Source organism: Hyperoodon ampullatus (assembly GCF_949752795.1).
Source record: "Hyperoodon ampullatus genome assembly, chromosome: 3".
Taxonomy (NCBI): Eukaryota; Metazoa; Chordata; class Mammalia; order Artiodactyla; family Ziphiidae; genus Hyperoodon; species Hyperoodon ampullatus.
This window is the reverse complement of record NC_136916.1, coordinates 52,252,325-52,258,324: the sequence shown is the minus strand read 5'-3', so window position 1 is coordinate 52,258,324 and position 6,000 is coordinate 52,252,325.

Genomic DNA, 6,000 nt, shown 5'->3' with positions numbered 1-6,000 from the left:
AGGGAAGGCGGGCCTACACATGAGGACAAGGAAAAGAAGTCAGACATCTGCTACTACATATAGTGCAGGCACTTGTTTCCTGGAAGATAGAAATGCTGCAAAATGGAATGAAAAAACAGATGTTCAGAAGGCAATATTTAAGGAAAGTCAATTCTTTTGCTTTCAGGTACAAATGGTTCAGTCACTTAAACTAGGCTACCAAAGTATGGTCTGGCCAGGGCTCTGGGGGACCTGCTTTAATGAATCAGATAAAGTTGATTCATATCTCATATAGCGAGTGATTGTCAATTGCTGCTTCTAAGGTAATTGAGAATGCTTGAAAGGTAAGTTAAGTGATAGTTTACACTCTTAATTAGCTCTACCTAACTTTTTAATTTCACTGATAGAGCAGAGGCTGGCTCGAATCACTTTGGCAATCCACACTAAGGAGGTTTTCTGGGTAAGAAAATATTTCTGGATCTACTATGCCTGACAGCAACCTAGTTCGAATTCAGAAAGCTTCTGACCTTCTGCGGGACCTCGTTAGCATTTACATTGGCAGCCCAGCCCCAGGTGTATCTCAGTTTAGCCACCGATTAATCATTTCCATTGGAAATCTCCCCCTTCTAAAGCAGAATGCACATATTTGAAACAGACATGTCTTTGGGCTGAGCTGATTAATTAATTAAGAAACCAGGGCTTTGGCCAGTTAGCTTGTTGCTTCTAGAAACATTTGCTTTTGACTCAACCTCTTTGTCAAAACAGCAATAAACACGGATAATGTGGCCTCCTGTAGAAAGATAATCTTCCCCTCATTTGCTCTTTGAGGAAGCTTGCCATGTCTTTTATTCTTCCTGGGACAGAATATGTGGAGTGCCTTTGCGTAAAGAAATGCTGCACGTCTACTTCCAGGATGGTTCTTGTCTTTGTGGGGCTCATCATCCAAACAGGAGACCCAAACCAACACAAGACCGTAGTGGAGGGTATGATTAGGGGCAGCTCCGACAAATCTCTGTTACCTGCATTTGATTGCACTTTTTGATTTTCACTTCTGTTCCCTCAAATTCCCTTTTGTAATCTGCCCCCTTTTCCAGTTACCAGCCGCCGAGTGGAAGAGACTCTGCACTCACCTACCTCGGCATGAAGCAAGGCCCATCACACTGCTTGTTGTGTTTACCTGGACTACCCCACTCAGAGAACGTGGCAGCTGGTTAGCCATTGTGGAAGAGAAGAGCTCTTGGGATTTATCTTGAAGATGCTGCTTTGCTGGGATGTGGGCATGCCCTGAGGCCCCAGCTGCACAGGCATAAGAAAGGAGCACCGGTTTGCAATGGGAAGGCCTGGGTAGGGGTCTCAGGGCTGCCCTCACCTCTCTGAGCCTGTCTACCTGATGGGCACCTAACAGATTGGTTCTGAAAGCCCTGCCAACCCTTTAGTGCGGTGAGTGGTTTGACCCAAGGGTAAAAAGCCCTGGTTGCAGTGAGCTTGGAGTTCTTCTAAAGAATGGCAGGTATGTTTGTCCTTGGTGACATTTAGAGACTTTGCTAGGGATCAAAACTGCAACCCAGAAGTTGTTAGCACAGGTCAATTAAAGAAACAGTCAGTGAGCACCAACCATGTGTCAAACCCTGCACTGGCTGGGGACGCAGGAGTAACCAGTCTCTGCTTATCTGGGCCATTTGGCCTAGGGAGGCACCAAGGTAAGGAAGAAACAGTCAGGTCTAAGGAAACTTCCTCATTTTCACTGCTCTTGAAAATTTGAGATTAAAGTTTCCCTATTTTAATTCTATTGCCATAAAGTAAACATATATTAATATGTGCATAATTATCATTAATCTAAACACACTTGAATTGTACACTTCAGAATTAAATTAGGAAGCTCAGTCTTACAAATGCAAAAAGAAAATGGATGGACATGCTGACGGATTTAGTTACCTTTTATAAACGCTGAATTGGCTTCTTGAATTAAAATAATCATATGTGTCTCTTGAAGAGATATTTACACTAACAGTTTATAAATGCTAATGAAATTCCTCCTAGATCAAGCAGCCAGGCCTTTAGACTGGAGGCATTTAATTTTAGGAAAGGTGAAGTTTAAGATTAATTAATCATTTTAAGTTATTTTTTACATTATTTATAATGTTTTAGAAAATGCTCCAAAGAAAAGCCGAAGTCTTTTTGCAAAGAGCATCTCTACATGTGTTTTCAAATCTGTTACTCAAAAGCTGTGCTTTTGGTAAATTTGGATGTTGTGTCCTCCTGGGAATATTCACCACCGTTTTGTGTACAGTTTGATTTCGGTCTTCAAAGTTCCAAGTCTATTTGTGTAATTTGGATTGGAGACACTATTTAGGACATTTCTAAAGACATCTTTGTATGAAAACCTTCTGCTGAATGTTACTACTACAGTCTTTTCCTTTTAAGCATTTACTTTATATTACTGCAGCATTGGTTGTTATTTCTCCTTTTTCATTTCTTATTTTGTTTATTTGGGTCCTCTCTCTTTTCTTATTGGTAAGCTTGGCCCAAGGTTTGTCAATTTTGTTTATCCTTTCAAAGAACCATCTCTTGGTTTTATTGATTGTTTCTATTTTTTTTTAATCTCTATTTTATTTATTTTCTCTCTGATCTTTATTATTTCCTTCCTTCTGCTGACTTTAGGTTTTGTTTGTTCTTCTTTTTCTAATTCTTTTAGGTGGTAGGTCAGGTTGTTTATTTGAGATTTTTCTTGTTTTTTGAGGAAAGCCTGCGTTGCTATGAACTTCCCTCTAAGAACTGTTTTTGCTGTGTCCCATAGATTTTGTATGGTTGTGTTTTCATTGTCATTTGTCTCAAGGTATTTTTTAATTTCCTCTTTGATTTCATTGTTGACCCATTAGTTTTTTAGTAGCATGTTGTTTAGTGTCATGTAATCATATTTTTCTCATTTCTTTTTCTGTGGTTGATTTCTAGTTTCATGCCATTGTGGTCAGATTAAGCATTTACTTTAATTTGACTTTTCTGATTTGAAATTCTATTTGTCTTAAAAAATATTTTTTCGTCAGTCAGCATCCTCTGGTTTAGGGTACTTTGGAAGTAGGCTGTCCTTGCCAGCATTGATAGCATTTACACAGGAGCCAGTAAAGCAGAGGGGAGATCCTAGACTTTTCCACAAGATGGGTGTGGTGTGAATCCCTGAATGATCATTTACTGGCTCTGTTTAGTGTCCTTAACAATAAAATGGAGCTAATAATACCTGCTTCATGGGGTTGTTGGGAAGATTAAAGGAGATTGTGCATACAATGTGTTTGGCAAGGTGCTCAATGCTCAGAGGAACTAAGTACAAGATGTCTAATAATTAAATCCTAGTGGTCTTTGATCTTATAATTTGACCCAATATTCCTATTAAATATCCATATTCAAATACTGTTATTACATTTAGGTTGTATCAGTATCAAAAACCGTGGAAAAATTAACTGCAAAAATATATCATAAACAAAGATTAATAACCCTTATATACTGCTTAAATAATTCCATTTTGATGACAATTTTAAAACTTACATGAAAATGTAGGCCCACCTCCGTGCATGCCCACAAAATAGGAAGAGTGTGTCTGCTTGAAGCATTACTGGAATCTAGTTCACAGGAATGGGTGTGCACTGCAGAGTGGATTTTATGCTTTAAAAGGACTAATAAAAAGACCAAAACGCTTTGCAAATGAAATGATCCATTTTAAAAAGAACAGCCACTATTTGTCTCGGTTTTCAGACCTCCTATTTGAAACAGCTGTGTCTGGATTTGATGCCCAGACTTGAAAGTTCCCTGAACCAGGAGAACCATGTGAGAAACACATCACGGGAGCCAGGCTTCCCAAAACCCAACTTCATTGTTTTTCTTGGAGGTGGAGAGAGCTGCTGTTCAGAAAAATTTCCAAGGTTTCTGTGATTTGTTATGAATCGAAGGTCGTTCCCTGGACTGGATCATAGGAGGCACCAGGGTCTACTCTGCAGTCAACGTGGAAGCAGATGTGTGCTGACAGTTACGTAGCAGAGGAAAGAAAATCTGGGAGAAAAACTCACTTGGCTTGCCGGGGTTAGGTTTCATTTTGCATCTGTCTTTCCCTCATCTTCCACTAGAGGGCGCCCAGCTACCAGCTGTGCAAGTGTTCCAAGTAGGGGTCTTTTCCCATCCTGGTCCAAGGAGACAGTTGGGGCCAGCTACAGACTTGGGAGGATTCTGGGTCCAGCCTGGGGTTCAGGGCTCCCTCAAGAGGTCACCCTCCAACTCCCTGGGGAGGGCGGGGACTGTGAGAGCCCTGCACTTCAGGACTGGGATCTCAGAAACCCCAGTGAGGGTTTTTCATTTTCGATCGTCTCTCTTTGTTTCAAAAGGGCACTGCAGGGATGACTTATGACAGATCCCATGGCTTTGAGGACTGTATTTCCTGAACCCCAATTGCCAGACCCCTGCAAACACAGATGTCCTTATGGGAGCAATAGACTGGAATATTTGAAACCAGAACTCAGGAAAATCCAGAATAGATGTTTTCCCTGATCAGGGCAAGCTCTCTGTCACAGAGCCCCTGGGTCTCCCTGCCCCCTTGCCAGTGTTGCTTCCACATTGGCATTTTATGGGTGAGCGTGATCACTCTTGACTTAGAATTCTAATTAACAGGTCACTGGTTCATAGGTGGGCTCCCTCTCATCATGCTCTGCAAGCAGGAGGATGTGATGAATATCTCCCCCATTCTTTGTTTCTCCTGGCTCTGTGTTTGAGGACCTAATTTTGAGCCACCTACCCCTGTACGAATTACTTCTGCCACTTTGAAACACTTGATGAGAATGACCAGGAACCCAGTTTCCACTGCACTTTGTGCCTTACTGCATACTTTTGCACACATGTCATTTGATACAACCATCAGGCATGACTTTTACCCCTCCCACTTCACAGATGAGAAAAACAAGGCTCAGAGCAAGTAAGTGCTGACATTCTGACTTGAACTCACATAATCTGATTCGAAAGGGATTGTTCATGTTTGGGTTTGACTTCAGAGAAAACCTCTGACTCCCTGACCTTCACATGTGTGTGTGTTAGCAGGAGATTGTAACATTCCCTCCAGATACTCTTCAGAAAATGTCAGTGATGTCTTTTTCCTGGAAAGGTTGAAGGGCATCCTTCCTTGAGGCAGGAGGATTAACTGGACAAACCCTGGAGGTGGCTTCTAACCATACTGTTCTGTAGAACAAAGCACTCAGAAACAGACGAATCTGTCCCTTTTAACGCAAGAACTTTATGGGTAATTGTAAGAAAACAGGCAATTTCCAGTCCAATTAATAACTACCGTGGAGCCTTTTATGAGGTGCTCATCTCTATGATAGATTAAAAAATTGTTTTCAGCTTTGCGACTTCATTGTTCTGGAGCCGGCTTCTGACCCGTGTGGAAGGTGCAGTTCTCCCAGTGGCCACAGGGTGGCGAATTGACTTAAGCTTCTTACTCGCCTTTCAGTGTCAGGACAGGAAGCTGGGCTCGAGTCAAAGGGAGCAAAGTGGAGCAGCTAGAGTTTGTTCAGAGTGACATGGACTTCACGTTTATAAACCTCTTAGAAAGGGAGAAGAAAGATCTCTGTTTCCAGAACATCAGTGTTGGAAGGGAGCTAGGAGACAGGGTGCTCGATTCCGAAGCAGTGGAAGAGGCCCTTGGAAGGAGCTCTGAATGGCCAAGTCAGACCCACCCGATGGCCCTCGACCTGGAGGATGCTGAGCGACCTCTGTCCTGGAGAATTCCAGAGCTGCCACCTCCCCCTCTGTCTGAACTTTCTTTCCTGGGACTCTGCTTTTATAGATTGCTTTTCCCCATTTTAAAACTCATTATTTATTAAAGGTTTAAGTGTGTATAAAGTGAGGGGGGAGGATAATGCAGATTATTGTCCAATGGGACAATAATCCATTTCTGAACCCCAAATTTGGACATATGCTTCTGATATGCATGGCTGTATTTAAGGGAATAGTGAGAGAATATTTAAATGTGGGACTAATTTGGAC